The sequence below is a fragment of the Rousettus aegyptiacus genome, unplaced genomic scaffold (assembly GCF_014176215.1).
Source record: "Rousettus aegyptiacus isolate mRouAeg1 unplaced genomic scaffold, mRouAeg1.p scaffold_m13_p_9, whole genome shotgun sequence".
NCBI classification, from domain to species: Eukaryota; Metazoa; Chordata; class Mammalia; order Chiroptera; family Pteropodidae; genus Rousettus; species Rousettus aegyptiacus.
In genome coordinates, this window is record NW_023416312.1 from 66,016,175 (window position 1) to 66,033,636 (window position 17,462).

Here is a 17,462-nt window from a genome sequence, read left to right on the forward strand (position 1 = left end):
GAATGCAATAACCTCTCCCTAATATCTTAAATTGATATCTAAGGTCTCTTTTGGCTCCAATATTCTGATTCCATAAATGTTTTTAGGACTTCAAATCTGTTTGTGACATGCATATTGTTTATTATAATCTAAGCTTATTTCCCTTCTAACAGGCAACAAGTTTCTGAAGCAGATTGGTTGCCTGTGATTTTCTTGGACTTTTTTCAATACCACATAATTTGTCACCATATTGTTGTGAAGAGTGAGTGAGAAAATATATGTGAAATGCCAGGCATAGTGCCTGACACAAGGAAGTAGTTAATAACTGTTTATGTTGCTTTCAGTGCATTGTCACAGTAATATCTCTTAAATTATTAAAGATGTAACATCAGAGAGCTGCAGCTGAATGAAAACTAAGGAATCAGCTGTATTTCTGTATTGACAATATCAGGTTTATTTGGCTGTAGGGGAACTGGATAATCAAAGTCTCCGAGGCCCGAGGGCTGGCTCAGCTGCAGCATAGTGAGATGGCCTGGGGAGGGCGTGTGTTCCTGCCACAAACCCTGCCTTGGAGAAAGACTACAGTGAGGTTTTGGCCTAAAACTCAGCTTCCAATCTCCAACATACTTCCTAAATTACTATTTCTCAAAGTGTGTTCCAGGGAGTATTAGTCCCTGGAGATGGATATTGATAGTATTACATAAGAGCACCACAAATGAGCAAAGTTATGAACTACTGGATTAGTCAAATGTGGTTTCCCAACTGCAAGAGTGTTCAGAGTCCTTAATATGTTAACAGGCAAGTGCATCTCCAAGAGAGGGATGGGGAACACAGGGTTTTCTAAGTTTTGTGACTTCACTCACAGGGATGATGGTAAGGTACTAGTGGTTCTGAGGAATACAATTATGAGAACACTACTCCAAGGTCGCTGGTGCCCTCCTACTTGCTAACAGGAACAGACACATTTTAGCGCTTATGGGACAAAAGTAACAAGAGAAAAATTATGTGTTGAACTGTAGAGTATTGTTCCTCAGCCCTTTAATGTCCTCACTTTATTCTTTGTACACCTTGGATTCTATGTCTACCATTATATTCACTACTTTGCATATACCCTAGCATCCCTTGCTTCTCTTTGCCCTCATCATATTTGAATGACAGACACCTAATCTTGATTTAATCCTACTCTTTATTCCAAACTTGCTCCAGCAGCTGAATGAAATAGGATAAAACCTTAAAACTGTGCTGACTAGTCTCGCTTTAGATTGACGACCACTAACTTCAAGTGGGCCCTTAGTGTTACCCTCCAATTTCACTACATTTCCTTTGTCCAGTAATTCTCAAACTCTCCTGGATAGCTGTTTTACACCTTCCCTCTCCTCAAACTTCTAACATCCCTTTCCCCATCCTCCTTCTCAGCTGCTGACCTTGCTTTCTGTTTCACTGAGAAAATAGAAGCAGTCAGAAGAAAACAACTATAGACTCCCACCACTATATCTACAAACTTACTTGTATCTGTACCCACATACCTACCTTCCCTCTTGTTACTTATGAAAGAACTGTCTGTAATTCTACTGAAAACCCCTCCACTCGTGTACTAGATCCTATCCCTTTAGGCCTAAATAAGGTCATCATTGTAGTCATTTTCTCCGCCCTCTATGACATCAGCCATTTTGTTTTCACCAAACCAACGTCTTCAATGTTAAGAAAAACCCAAACTGTTCGCTTCACTTCAGTTATACTTCCATTTCTCTCTTTATCCTCTGAGCAAAAATTCTAGAAAGAGTTGTCTCTGCTTATTAGCTTCAATTTCTCTCCTCTCATTCTCTCTCTTACCTCTCCAATCAGGTTTTTGCCCCCATCACTCCACCAAAATGATTTGTGTCAAGGTTAACAATATCTCTTCAGTGTTAAATCCAATTTATCACTTTTTTGTTCTCATTTTATTTAACCAAAAGGCAACATTTGACACAGCTGACCACTCACTTCTTGAAATATTTTTTTTTCACTTGGCTTCTGAGACACCATACATTCTTGATTCTCCTCCTACCTCACTGGCTACTCTTTCTTAGTATCGTTTACTGGGTTTTCCTCATCCTCCTGACCACGAGGCTGTCAAATTAGCATCTTGACTTGAAATTATCTAAAATGAAAATGACTATTTCCCTTATACCGGCTTTACCCACTGTCTTCTTTATCCATTCTCCTAGATATTCAGACTAAAGCTTGGAGTCTTCCTTGATTCCCCTTTTCCTCAATACTGTGAACTGCATCCTTAAAAATAAATTTAGAATCTGACCACTTCTCTCCATCTCCACTGTGATCACTTTAGTTCAAGCCAGCATTATTTCTTTTTTTTTCCCCTTAGGTTAACAAGGTACATTTTTATTTTATTTTATTTTCTATTTAATTTATTGGAATGCCATTGGTTAATAAAATTATATAGTTTTCAAGTGTACAATTCAATAATGCATCATATGTATATTACATTGTATGTTCGCCACCCAAAGTTAAATCTTCCATCACCATATATTTGTCCCCATTTATGTAACTATATTTACCTCCCTCATCTCCCCTTTCCCTCTGGTAAACACTGAACTGTTGTCTGTGTCTATAAGTTTTTGTTTGTCTTGTTCAAAATGATTTGTCAGAATCATTTCTTACTTGAAAAATTGCAAAATCCATTTATTAACCATGCACGTCAGATCACATCATGGTTCTGCTCAAAACACTCCTATGGCTTTTATATTGTTCACTGTAAAATCCAAAGTCCTTAGAATTACCTATAAGATTCTGCATGAGCTGGCTTCTTCCCTATTACCTCTTTGAACTCCACTTCTACCACTCTCCCCCTTGATTACTCAGCTCTACCACTAGAATGCAAGCTTCAGGACTGCAGGGATGTTATTTTGTCACAGCCATATCCCCAGTGCCTAACACAATGCCTTACATATAATAGGTGCTCAATAAATATCAGTCACATATATAAAGAATGATTATAAGTGCAATAAGAGTTCTTAGACTCCTGGCATTTTCACGGGGGAACAGATTACCCTCATCATCTAAAGCAATCTCCTGAAAGCGCAGGACTCCTCAAGACCACTTTCCCAGTGGTAGATTTAATGTTTGCATGAGGCCTTCCAGGAAGCTCCATAGAGTCTAAAGAAAATGTTCCATAATTGGATGTATTTAATTCTTAGAAAGATATTTGCCAAGAGTTCTTTTCTAATACATAATATGTTTTAAATAGGTATTAGATATACATGATTCAAAATGCCAGGTGTTCAAAGGGCAAATAGTGAAAAGTATATTCCGCCACTGCTACTACCTTATTATAAGACACCTTTTTTTACCAGAATTTTTGCACAAATCCTTTAGAAACATAAGTCAGTTCATGTTGCTCCTCTGTTAAAACTAGACCAAGGCATCTCATTTCCCTCAAAGTGAAGGCTAAAGTTTCCCTCTCTCCTCAACCACCAAGTTCCCTTCCTGAAGGCAATCATTTTTACTACCTTATTGTGTATTTTTCTAGAGGTAGCCTATATATTATACATACATATCTCTGTGTGTAGTCATTAAAAAACCTATGCACACTATTTTGTACCTTTCTTTTCTCGCTCGATGTCTATGTCCTTCTTTTTAATGTATAATATACATTGTATATTATATTTTCCAGGGATTCTTAGCCTGGAGTCCATGTATGGGTTTCGCTGGTCTGTGACCCTCCTGAAATTGCATGTGGATAATTTATGCATGTATATAAATACATATTCTAGCAGAGAGGGCCCATACATTTTATCAGATTCAAAGGTTAAGAATCACTATCCTGAGTCTAAATCTGGACCAATACCCCTTGTTCCTAATTCTGTTATTTGGAGCAGTTCCTGTTGGTGCCTGGTACACAGAGGACATACAAGCAATTATTTGTCAGATGAATGAAGAGATGACACAAAATGGATCTACTCTATCTTCTCTATGTTAGTTTTTTGTTGGCTTGAAGAAAGCCATCATTTCCTTCTATGTCATCTCTTTTCCAAGACTTAATGGCCTAGTTCCCTTAACTTTTAATTTGACAGGGTTTTCAAACTCATATGCTTTGCTCTCTCTTGAACAGGCTCTAATATGTATTTTTTTCCTGAAATGTCTTCAGAAGCAAGTAGGTTAAAAAAAAGTAAGGTAGGCCAGGTGGGAAATAATGACAAGTGGTAGGACCTGTAGAGTCCACTTAGTTGTCTAAAGATATTCATATTCAAACTCAAGACAAAAGACATATGCAGGTCAATTTTGTCCCATGGATCAGCAGTTTGCAAATTAACAAATTTGGAACTCATACAGTTTGTCAATACTTTCCCATTTTATGCAATCTACCAACCCATCTTTTTCTTCCCCACAAATTTAGTTACATATTCTTTGCTTTTCCAATATCCCTTATGATTTCTTGCTCTTATTCCTTTACCCTTATGGCTCTCTCAGCACAAAACGCCCATGAGGAATATTCTCTATTTGCCCCTCCAGATCCTTTATGGACTATGTTAATTGGCTTCTTTGTCCTCTGGATTCTTGTTGCATATCATCAATAGGAGGCGCTAGCAAGGAATTGGAGATCAGAAGCAGATTAAAGTCTAGGTATTTATTCTTCTGGTTTCCTCTCTGAAGTGTCAACATTTTGGTTGAGTCCTTATAGAAGGATCTACCAGAGGCCACGAACTTTTTGGCAGCCATCTTCCATAGCTACAGCCACTCTCTCTGGATTCTGGTAACTGCTCCCTCCTCTTGGCCTTTCCGGTCTAAAGATGGTAAAGTCTCCCTGATGTGCTTCACCATCCTTTATTGGTTTCTCTTAACCCTGCTTACACAGTTGTAAACAGTCCCTCATTAAACAACTCCTTACTTTCCTTGCGTAAGTATGCCATCAATTTCTCAGTGGACACTTGACTGCTACCATACCTTTCCCTCCCTGTATACTTGGTAAATTTTACATTGTTTGGGCCCCAGTAACCCTGTGAGGTTTCTTTGAGAAAGTTAGCTCTTCCCCTACTTCCTTGAGAACATTTCTTACAGCACCCTGTGTTTAATTATGTGTGTTTCTCCCATTAGATCTTGAGCTTCTTATGGTGGGAAATGAAGCTTATTCATCATTATTATCTTGCCTCCTGGCCAAGTAGATGCTTGGTAAGTGTTGATTATCTTTTCTTTTGAAAGGCGGTCAAATTGGAGAGAGAGTATTTGTTTTTATATTTATTTCAAATTACTAGTATTTGAAAAAGAAATGCTTGCCAATTATTTTAAAAATTATAACCAAAGGAAAAATAGTGAAGTAAAAGTAAAAGTCTATCCCTCACATTTATGTAGGAAGTAACCATGGTAATAATTTATGATGTGTATCCTTCTGGTATCTTTTGTATGCACAAAAAAGCATAAATTTTACTTACAAACAATTGTATACATGTATTTCTCTGCTCCTTGCTTTTTTTCACTTAACGATACAATACAACTGTATTTTATGTAAGCCCATATAGGGTATACACACCTACTTTATTATTTTTTATGACCGAATTGTACAAATGCTCCTTGACTTACAATGGAGTTACATCCCAGTAAACCCACTGTAAGTTGAAAATATCATAAGTCAAAAATTCACTTAATGCTCTTAACCTACTGAACATCAAAGCTTAGTCTAGCCTACCTTAAACATGTCCAGAACACTTACATTAGCCTACAGTTGGGCAAAATCATCTTGCTGCCATTGCCCTGCATCATGAAAGAGTATTATACTGCATATCACAAGCCTAGGAAAAGATCAAAAGTCAACATTTGAGGTATGATTTCTACTGAATGTGTATCACTTTTGCATCATTGTGAAGTCAAAAAATAGTAAGTTGAACCATCATAAGTTGGGGACCATCTGTACGCCTTTTGAAAAATGTACCATAATTCATTTAGGTTATCTAATATTGTTCACTATTATAAGCAACACAACTCAAAACCAGAGACACATTGGACAAAGAAGGAAACCCTCCAGATTCCAGAAACAAAAAGAGAACTCAGAAATCACAGCAATAAGCATGTCTTGAAATTTCACAATTCATGGGGATAATGAGACCAGATATGTTCCTTAGAGCCTGATGTTTTGAGTCCCTTGAAGGGTTGGATTTGAGTTATAATTGTGCTTCCTGCACAAAACAAGGACCAGTAGAGAGCTGCCTCATTTATGAATTGAAACCAGATTTGTCAAATAGCTAGAGCACAATAATAACAAATTTTATTTAGTACTTATATTGTGCCAGGTACTATTCTACATGCTTTGCATGTGTTAATTTATTTAATTCTCACAAGACCCTATGAAGTAGGTACTATTAAAATTTTCATTATACAAATAAGGAATAAATTGTTTAAGAAACTTGCTTAAAGTCACACTGCTAGGCATCCTGACTCCAGGATCCATGATCTTAACTATTATGCTATCCTGCATCTCTACAACGAAGATATAGACATTCTTCCCTAGAATAAGGTAGAAATAAACTCACCCATAAGAAGAGTAAAAATCAAAACATTAGCTACGCACTGGTATGAGACCCAAATTCATAGTAGCCACATAGTTCAGAAGCCCTAACATGAGAGCTTAATATAAGAACTGGTTCAGAACTGAGAAAACCATAGAACTCTAGTAGAGACAAATGAAGAACTGTCCATAGAGCCATCTGTACAACTTAGAGTCAAATTCTCACCGCATATAGCTCCTACAGAACATAAGCTCACATAGAAAATTATAAATCAGATGAAGAAACCCGCTACAATGAGAAATAGTCAGAATGTACAAGAAATGGGAGAATTCAGTTCCAAGGAACTACAGATAATATAGCAATCTGAACAGACTTTAAAATATTGTATGTTAAAGGTTTAAATATGTATATTTAAAAGGACAGAATAAATAAAGCGAGGACACACACATACACACACATATTCCTCCAGAGAAAATTCTAGAAATGAAAAGTAGAAATTATGGGATGAGCATTGGAAGACCTTAGTTCTAATTCCATTGAAAGGTTAAAAATCAACTGACAGGTTAACTATGAATAAGACATGATTGAAGGGAGAATTAGTGAAATAACAAATAGAGCTGGGATAATCATAGAATATAACAGCGCTATAAAAATGTTAACTGTGAAAGAAAAATTAGTAGCTACAAATGACAGAATAAGAAGCTCTGCATACATCTAATAGAGGTAATGTTCAAAGAGAAATAGTTGAGAATTTTCCAGACCTGATAAGACATGAGTCCTCAGGTTAAAATCCTGGACCTAGTCTTAAGCAGAATAAATTAAGACAAATTGATAACTCCTAGATGTATCATGGTGAAACTTCACATCAAAGATAAAAGGAAAATCTTAAAATTTACTAGAGACAAATAATGCTGCAAGGTATTTATGCAGGATAAATTCCTAAAAGTGGAATTTCTGAGACAAAGGATATGTACATTGAAAAGACATTAATGTGTATTTAATTTTTTTCAATTACAGTTAACATTCATTATTAACTTGTATTAGTTTCAGGTATATAGCATAGCAGTTAGATATTTATATAATTTACAGTGTGAGCCCCCAAGTAGTCTAGTACCCACCTGGCATTATATACAGTTATAATATTATTGACTATATTTCCTATATTGTACTTTACATTCCCATGACTATTTTGTAACTACCAACTTGTACTTTTTAATCCCTTCACCTTCTTCACCCAGCCTCCCAACACCCCTCCCATCTGGTAAATTAATGTTTTTAATGAATGAGTGAGTGAATTAATGAGTCCAGTAGAGACATTATTTCTCTCAATTTAGGCATAATATTTCTTTTAGTACAGCCTGAGGTCGCATCCCCTAACTATCTATTAATTTATATATTTGCAGCTGCATAATTACTATGGATTCATATTGAGCATGAGGCCAATTAAAATCCCCAGGACTTTTTCAAATGAAGAGCTGTCAAATGAGGTCCACTCTAGCGTGTACTTGGGGGATTAATTTTTAAAATTCAGATGTAGGACTATTTAGATATTGGTGAGATCATTGAGAGCTAGAGTCATTAAAGAAGCTTTCATAAAAGAAGTAGGACTTAGGCTGAGTAGGATTTATTTTAGATGGAAGGGATAAAAGAGAGCTTCTAGATTTATGGAATCTAGAGTGGTGAATTAGGTGCATGAACAGGTCATAGGCTAGGAAATTAGCTTCGGGTGGATATGTGAAGAATGGGGGAGTAAAGAGATAAGGTTCAAAGGCAGGGTGGGCCCAGATTATGGAGGGCCTAGAAAACCAGGCAGTGTTGGGATTCGATAAGATACATGGTTAATTGGGAGTCACTTAAGCCTTTTAAAAAAGAAATTATTATCTGGCTAGCCAAAGAGGACTAAAGAAGGAGCTAAGAGATCAAGTGAAGTGATGCAGGTCGCTAGACCTCCCACTTCTGGGTTACTGGATAGGTTATCTATACAAATATATAGGTGAACTGCTCAACAAACAGCTCATAGATACTAAGGTGTCTTTACATTGAACCACCTAACTAGTGAGAGCCATGTGTAACGAAACTGCATTGGTAAGACTAAAAGTGATGTTTAGGAAAATAGTCTAATAGCAAACTCAAGATGACTTAGAGCTAAGGGGGAAGTGTATGAGAGGAAGGTAATAGTTACAGGGGAACAAGAGACAGAATGGAAGAGTGTAATGTCCACCGGAATGAGCATTAGAAAATCTTAGTTCTAGTCATCAATTTACCTCCTACTATCCGTATGACCTATGCAGATTACTTAAACACTGAGGCTAATTTCCTCATCAGCAAATCTTTAAGCTCTAGAGGGTCGTGACCAGATCTGCTTTGTTCACCATGGTATCCCTAACTCCTAGTACAGGGCCTAGCATATAGTAGAGCCTCAGTAAATAGTGGTTAAATAGATGAATGAACGTTAAGTGGACTAATGCCTGCCCTGCCTGCCTCATAGAGTTATTGCGAGCTTCAGATAAGATCAGGGATGGGAAACTATTACATGGAACTAAAACACTAAGCAATCTTATTTTAAAATACTACAGCTACTATTGAGAAGTATTTTTTAATTAAATTAGAAGGCTTGTTGCAGTACTTTAAAGGTAAAATAATAAGTGGGCTAATGATAACAAATTTTCTTAGTATCGAAAGTAAGAATAGTGAAAATATAAGACACTTAAAGTTACTTCCCAAATTTAGGTAAGGAACACATCAGGATCTGTGTTCTGTACCATGTTCTGTCATTTGCACCCAAATGTATTCATTGTAGGAGTAATAATGATATTAATTATAGTTAAAATTCATTGATTGCATGCAATGTGCTATGTCCTATCTGTCTTTAAAAATGAGGAAACTGAGGTTGAGAGAGGTTAAATAACTTACAGCCATGGTGAAGAATTTTCAGAGCTAGAAATTTTATCTTAAGTCTATTTGTCTTTGAAGCCAGTGGGGAGAAACGGTTGATGAACTGACTTCTTCAAACCATAAGGACGCCCTTGCTAAGTGACAGAGCAGTCTAAAGATGGAATGGTCTACCTCCTGAGCTAGTGACTTTCTCTTCCCCAGAACCAGGATCACTACACAATTAGCAGGCCCAGTGCAAAATGAAGTAGTTGTACACTCATGAAGCCAGCCCTGACTGGAAATTTTCAAGCCCAAATTAGTTGAACTCTAGAAAGGGATGTTAGAGAGAGGAGTTGACCTGAACTGAGGCACTGGACCAGATGACCTTAATATGAGATTCTATTTGCCCAATGCATTAGAGTAGCTCCCTGAGGTGGCTGACATGACACCTCAGAGGCTTTCAGATGAGAGAGAATTCTACAAGGTGACTCAGAGAGATCCATAATGCTATAACCATCTGAGGCACCAAAAACATGCTTTGCCCTGTGGGCAGCACAAGCACTCAGAAGAAAAAGGAAACTCTTAGTGGTGGTGAGACATAACGGCTAGAATTAGAGATTTGGGTTCAAATCTGACCCTACCAATTACTAGCTGGTGTGTATCTTTGAACGAGTCACTTAAACCTTTCTGAGACTATTCTTCTACCTACAATATGATCCTAGTGCCTGCTTTGCAGGGTTATGGTGAGGTTTCAGTGAGATGATTCAAGTCAAGTGCACCTGGCACTTGGTGAGCCCTTGAGAAATGTTATCCATTGTTTTCTTTCTGTTATTGGGATAGGGGAAGGTATGACATTTGGTAATTTGCTTCTTCTTGGGCACTTACTAGCCCAGTAGACAAATCTTTCAGACTCGCCTAGGGAAACAGAAACCCCTTCCCATTTAGTCTTCTTAATCATAGTATGATACTGGTAATGGGCTGTGGGTGAAGGTGAAATGGAGCTGCTAGTAAACAGTAATGAAAATAATAATAAACCTTCAAGGAGAATGGGACTCAAAAGGTTTATTTCTAGCCTCGAAAACACTCCCTCACAGAATAGGACTGTTTAAATTCAATCTTGGAATCTTACCAGGAGAATGTTTTACATACATCGACTTTTCACAGGATCAGAAATAAGAATAAAATTCATTCCTGCCCAGAAAAGCTATATTCATTAGACACTTGAAATAGTAGGAACTTTAATAACTCTCTATTTGTCTGCAAGACCCCTATCCCACCTCTTCATCATTCTGTAAAACAGCCTGCATAGCAGAGCACAGATGCCCACAGTTTTCCAGGAAATTAATTGTCCCTTATGCAGTACAGAAAGAATGGAATGAGAATTAAGGGAACATTGTAGTGAATCACTGAATAGCTTGGCTTAAAAAAATGAAACAAACCATTTATTAACTGGCCAAAAGGCTGGAACTATTATGTACCAATCTCTACCTCACTATGTCCACGTGCTGCACAGCATTTTCTTGCTCAGGACAAATGGAACATTTCTTTTGCTTTTGTCTGAAAAAATACTTTCCATTTGGCCTTGGGCTCATCTCATAACTTCTCTTTCCACTAGATTGCATAAGCCAGATATCTCCACTCATTTTGATTGGTACAGGGAGTCTGCATTTTAATATCTACCCTCAATTCCAGTACTTCTCCACTTTTGTCCTTTTTTTGGGGACCCACATTTCCTTGTGGACATTCATTTTGAAATCTTACATTCTTATTCTACCCAGTTTATTTGGCTACAATGTGGCACTGCATTGGGGCCATAAATATGAAATAGTTCCATCATGACTGATCTTTGAGGGTGGGGAGAAACAGAGTAGATCATGGGAGTTCACTGAATAATTATTATTTAATAGATGTGCATATTCTTTTACATCTCTCCCCTCTCCTCCATACCCTGGGCCACTACCCTGGCTCAGTTCTTCATCCCCTCTCTCCTGAATTGTTGCTATAGCCTCCTAACCAGTCAATACATGTCCAACCTCTCTTTCTCCAATCAATCTTAAATGTAACTGTCAATCATCTTTCTAAACTTCTGCCCTTGGCTAAAGATCCTTAGTGGCTCCCCTTACCTAATGAGTAACGTGCAAACTTCTTATCCTGGCATTCAAGGCTTTTCATAGTTAAGTACTTACTGTTTTTTTTCAGCCTTCTCTCCCATTACTCTTCTGTATATACCTTTAGCTTCAACCAAATTCGATCACTTGTTTCCAGAGCACATGCTATGCTCTCCTTTTTCAGTGTTTTTTTTCTATCTGGAATCAATCCCGCTCCACAGGGTTCTCCATTTACCATCCTATTCATTCTTTAGTGTCCATGTCAGATGTCACCTACTTCATGAAGCCTTTTTAGGATCCTTCAGCTGGATATGAGCTTTCTTTTCTGTGAACTTCCTCAGCATTTAACATTTCTTTTAAGGCATTCACTATACAGTTCTTATTATGGTTGTATGTGTAATAATAATAATTACTTACATTTGTCAAGTGCTTACTATGTGCTAGACACTGTGCTAAATACATTTCAGGAGTTATTTGTATCACAGGTTCTCAATTTTTTTGGCCTCATAATTTTTACATGCTTAAAAAGGATTGAGAAACTCAAAGAGTGTTTGTTTCTTTGGCTTATATCTGTTAGTATTTACCTCATTAGATATTAAAATTGAGAAATTTTTGAAATACCTATTTATCAATTTATTAAAATAACAATATTAAATCCCCTTACACATGTTAACATAAATCACATATTTTTAATAAATAATTATATTTTCCAACCCCCCCCAAAAATGTGGTGAGAAGAATAGTATTGTTTTCCATTTTTCCATCTTTTAAATAACCAGATCAGTGTAAGATAGCTGGATTCTCATATCTGCTTCTGCATTCAGTGTATTACACTATCACACATCATACAGCCTCTGGAAAACTCCACTATACACTTGTGAGAGTATGAAAGTGAAAAAAGCATAACAGGTCTTAGAATTTTTATGAAAATTGTTTTGACTTCACAGACCTCCAGGGTCCCTGAGCCACACTTTGAGAAGTGCTGTTAGATATGAAAGAGGCAATGTATATGAAAAGTGCATAGAATATTGCCTAGCATATAATAAGCAGTATATACATGTTTGCTATTGTTTTCCTCAATTCCCACAATCCTTCCTCCACATGAGGCAGGTACTATTATCCCCATTTTACAGATGGGAAAACTAAGGCACCGAAAAGATAAGTAACTTGCCCAAGGTTATGCAGATAGTAACAGGCAGAAGCAGATCTGGGATTTGAAGCCACTGAGTCTTCCCCGAGGACATGGGCTCTTATGTATTCCGCTAAACTGCCTCTCCATCTATTCAGTAAAGAAGTTAAGGTAAAGGTTATGTCTTATCTCTATATCCCCAGGGTCTGACTTTGATCTACTGAACTGTTGAGTAATCTTGGCATTTATGAGTAGCCATTAGGCAACAATCTTCAAAAGTTAAACCTTGAAGGTGATGAAATTGATCCTAAGGGTCTGTGGAAGGTCAAAAAGTTAAAGAGGAGAAATCCATGGAGTTCGGAATGATACAGACATGGATGGCTTTAAATGTCAGTTCTGCCACTACCTCGCTGTGCAATCTTGGTCTGTTTGGGAGCCTTACCTTCCTCTTCTATAAAATGGTGATAATGACCTTTCTCATAGGTTGTTGTTGTATGGATTAAATGTGATAATGTATGTAAAGTACCTGATACCTACAAGATGCTGGGTAGCAATTAGTTTGCTTTGTTTTTTGTTGGGTAGCAATTAGTTTGCTTTGTTTTTCGTTGTTTTTTGTTTGTATATAAACTCAAATTGAGCAGGGGTTTTTGTCTTTTTTGGTCACTGCTACATCTCTAAAGCCCAAAGGGTGTCTGGTACACAGTAGGTGCTCAATAAATGAATTAATGATTCTATATGAACTAGCACAGCATAGAACATATGCCAGGTGGTTCAATATTATGTTGAATTTATGGAATTAAATAGTAGTACTGATTAGAGCAATTATAGTTCTCACAGGCAGTTTTAATTCCATTAATAATAACTCATTATGAAAACTTCATTGTGGTTATGACTGTGTCAACAACTGCCAATCAACTGACAACTGGGTGTGCCCTGGGAGCTACCAATTCCTTTTTGTGAACCATTTTCTAGAAAGACACATTCGAATGGTCCTGAGAGACATTGAAATGGCAGCTGCTGCCCTCCCCTTCAGGCTCTGCCAATCTGATGGAGGGTAGAGCTCTCTTAACAGCAAGCATAGCTTCTTTTCCACATATTTTGCTGTTAATAGCTCTCTGTTCCCATCACTGTGCTCACCACTAGCATAATATTTTTGAGACTCCTCCCTGGTTTTCTCTTTAACAACTTATTCTTTCATGATCATCTGGATTACACTACCCCACCTCTTTTTTACTGCACCTTTGAATTGCTCTCTTATGTTCTAGTCTTGATTGCTTTCTCTTTCTGATAGCTTTTAGGGAGCATTTTTACATGGCCTACACTCTTACTAAATGGTTTGATGAGATTCTGGTTTTCATCTGATATTAATTCTCCATGAGAGACAAATAAGGATCTGTTTTCAGCTGTTCTTTTAGTGTTCTTTTAAATTATAGACCATAGAAGTCTTCTGTCATGCTGCCTCCTTCAATTCAAGAGACTCTACATTTTCTTTCAGTGACAAGTTGTGACTTCAGAACTAGAGAATATTGTAGCTCATCATGGTTTTCTACACAGTCTTCTTTTTTCCCCTCTGGGTCCATTCAGGGCCTTCCTCAGAGTGACTCAACTTCCCTGGCATCTAATTTTACCTATATTGAAAAGAAGTCTTATGTTCTCAATTCCCTCTGAAATGTAGTTGCTGAAGTAAATACCTGTCTCCCACAACACGTACTCTCTCATACACACGTGCATGTGCACACATGTACACACAAACATACTCTTGAGGGATGAGTAAAGTAATGGTAAATGAGGAAGTAAAAGTATTTTTTTCATTTAGTTCACCTTCCCAATATTGCTGAATTAAAATTCAAGGATTTCTAATTTGAAATCCATGAATGACCTTCAGGTGCTCTCCAAACTCCCTGAAATTTATCTACCCGCTAATTTACTGAGCATCTACTATGTGGTGGATACTGTGGTAGATGTGTCTACATGTGTTATATAATTTATTCCTCACTCAAACTGTGGGAATAGATTATTATGGTCTGCATTTACAGGTGAGGAACCTGAGTCTCAGTGGGTGAGAAAGGCTCACTCAAGATCACTCAGTCAGTAAGTAGTAAATCTGAATTTGAAAGCCAGGCCTGATTCTTTATCATCATCATCAGGTCTTCCAAGGACAAAGAAACAGTTGGCATTTCAATAGATGGGAATAGGGCAGTGTGAGGAAGCTAGAATGAATAATATGACTAAAGAAACAAACATGGGAAAATGTAACTACCTGTAGGAAAGTAGTAGGAGTTAAGGTTGCAAAATTATGTTGGAGACAGAACACACAAGATTTAGAAATTTGAACTATTTTTCCCCATCAACCTGAGGGAACAATGAAAAATTTTGGAGTAGAAAAATGACATAATCAGAGATGTGCTTTAGGAAGATTAATCTGATTCAGATCTGAATCCATGGCTCCTCTATGTTATTGACAGTATTTAAAAATATATTTCCTTAGAATTGTTTATTTATACCCTAAGTCTACGCTTTCATCAAAATTCTCTCTTTGTTTTTAAATATTGCAGCAAAAACTCAGAAGTTCATATGGAAAAAAACATAGAAGAAACAAACCACACACACAAACACAAGGTAATTATGTACAAGTCTGGAAGAAAGAGGACAATGGGTCATGATTAATTTATTAAACAGTGTGGGTAAGCAGTGTACCAGTTGTAAAGGAAAGAAACAGCAACAAAGACTACCAGAATCTGGGAGACATAGATGAAGGTTGTAGAAATGGCACTTGCAGATTTTCTGATTCCTTTTGTTAAAAGAGCAGAAGAGAAACTACAAAAGAGGCAGGGGGGAAACCATGAAGTTGAGTGCTAGACTGAATGATGAAAAATAGTAAAAATAAGGAGGAAGGGTATAACTCATAGATGGTTTTGGTGTATCAACCCAGTTAGACAAGTATTGTAAACAAACCTCCTACTGGTAATTGGTTTGTCAAATTAACTGGCTATCTCCTAGAGTCCCCTCCCTTCTCTGTCTTCCTCTATATTCAATTGGTCACCAGGTTGCTGTGAGTCTACCTCAGAAGGTTCTCCTGAATCAAGGCCCTTTTCCCAACTCCCACTGACAGGTTCGCTATGAATTGAATTCCATGCACTCTCTCACCTGGACCAGGCTTCCTGCTTCTAGTTAGTCTCTCCCTCCCTCTAGTTCTGGCTTCAATATACCTCAAGACTGAGTCTCCTAATACTTCCCTGCTTATAATCCTCTATGGTAGTCCATTGCCTATAGGAAATAGTAGAACTCCCTTAGTTTGGCGGAGTGAAGTTGCAAAGGAACTAAAAAAGACCCCTAGACCTGTGGAGGAAGGAATGACTAAGGATCTATGTCTGGGATGAGAAACTCTTAAAAAAAGCCAACCAGTAGCTTCTTCCTCCTGATTTCAGAACCATCCCTCTTCCCAGTATATGTGTGTGTATACACCTATATATGTATATATACATACATGCATACATATCTCTATCATCTATCTAGCTAGCTATCTATCTAGCTAGCCAGCCATCCATCCATCCATCCATCCATCCATCCATCCACCCATCCATCCATCCATCCATCCTGAGTGGGTAACTTATGCTTGCACTCAACCTAATGGTATATTGAAGAAGGGTATCTACCCCTCCCCCTCAATGAAATATATGAAACTCTTTCTTCCAGGATATTTCTTCATTACAATCTTCTTTTGCAACATGGCCCATCTCCTAAGTACACCCTTTAAGCCCTTCTACCCCCAATAACCCTTATCTTTGCTTAGCAAAGCTCATTTCCCAAGCTTGGAAAGATAAAGAGTACTTTTTTAAAAGTCATGGATAAATAAAAAGGGAGGGGAATATCATAGTAGATAACATATTTGAGTTCATTTTTATTAAGTCTTCTACTGTTTTTAATATCCTTCACTCTTTGATTACACAGCCTACTCCTCCAGTTTCATCTTCAATTTTCACCACTTTTCCCCACCCCTTCACAATCCTGGCATTTTCTAGACTCCAGTCGTACTTAAATTTTCAACATTCCTCAGATAAACTAAGTCTTTGCAGAAATTCGTGCACATGCTGTTTGTTCCTTCTGCTCAGAACACTCTTATTCCTCTTATCTCACCAGTAAATTCCTACCCTCATTTAAGACCCTGCATAACTATTGCATCCTGTGGGAAATTTCTTCTGACTGCCCCAGATGAAACTAATAGCCTTCTCCTCTGGGCTCCCATAACATTTTTATATCCTTATTATAGTACCATACTTATCATGGAAATACTATGTAATATTATCGGATGTGCTCTGGAGGCATACTGCCTGAGTTTGAGTCCTGACTGTTACTTGTGAGCTATGAGGTATTGGGGCAATTACTTCACTTCCTTTTGCCTCAGTTTCCTCATTTATAAAGTAGAATAAATGAGATAATCCTTGTAATGCCTTTAGAAAAGAGCCTGTCAAATTGCAAATGTTAATAAATAGTAGACATCGTCATCTCTTCTGATGTTATATTACTATAAATAGGTAGCGTACTCGTATGTGTAATATACCTGTATTATTATATTATGATTATATTATTATTATAGCATTATATAACTTTTGCTGTGTTTATATCTTGTCTCATAAGCTGGTTTATAAGTGTTTTGAGGATAGGACACTTGTATTACCTTCTTCCCTATAGTGCCTTGTATAAGCGTGGGCTCATTAAATATTTGCTGGAGATACTATTTTATAGGGGGGAAAGCACTAAATCTGAGAGACTTGTGGTTGAATCTTGGCTCTGTTCTTAGTTTTTGTAAGATTTCTATCTCTCTGAGCCTCAGTTTCCTCATCTGTAAAATGGGGATGATAATAATAGTAC

At 37.3% G+C, this 17,462-nt stretch overlaps 1 protein-coding gene across 3 annotated transcripts in view; it reads left to right on the forward strand.

Annotated features, from left to right (window-relative positions):
* The first annotated feature begins 2,940 nt into the window (after window positions 1-2,940).
* RTL9 (retrotransposon Gag like 9) overlaps window positions 2,941-17,462 on the forward strand; it is an 84,297-nt gene continuing 69,775 nt past the window's right edge. For all 3 annotated transcript variants that reach the window (XM_036226945.1, XM_016145656.2, XM_016145659.2), the window contains exon 1: window positions 2,941-5,148. The gene's annotated coding sequence lies outside the window, so the exon portion shown is untranslated. The remainder of the gene's footprint in view (window positions 5,149-17,462) is intronic.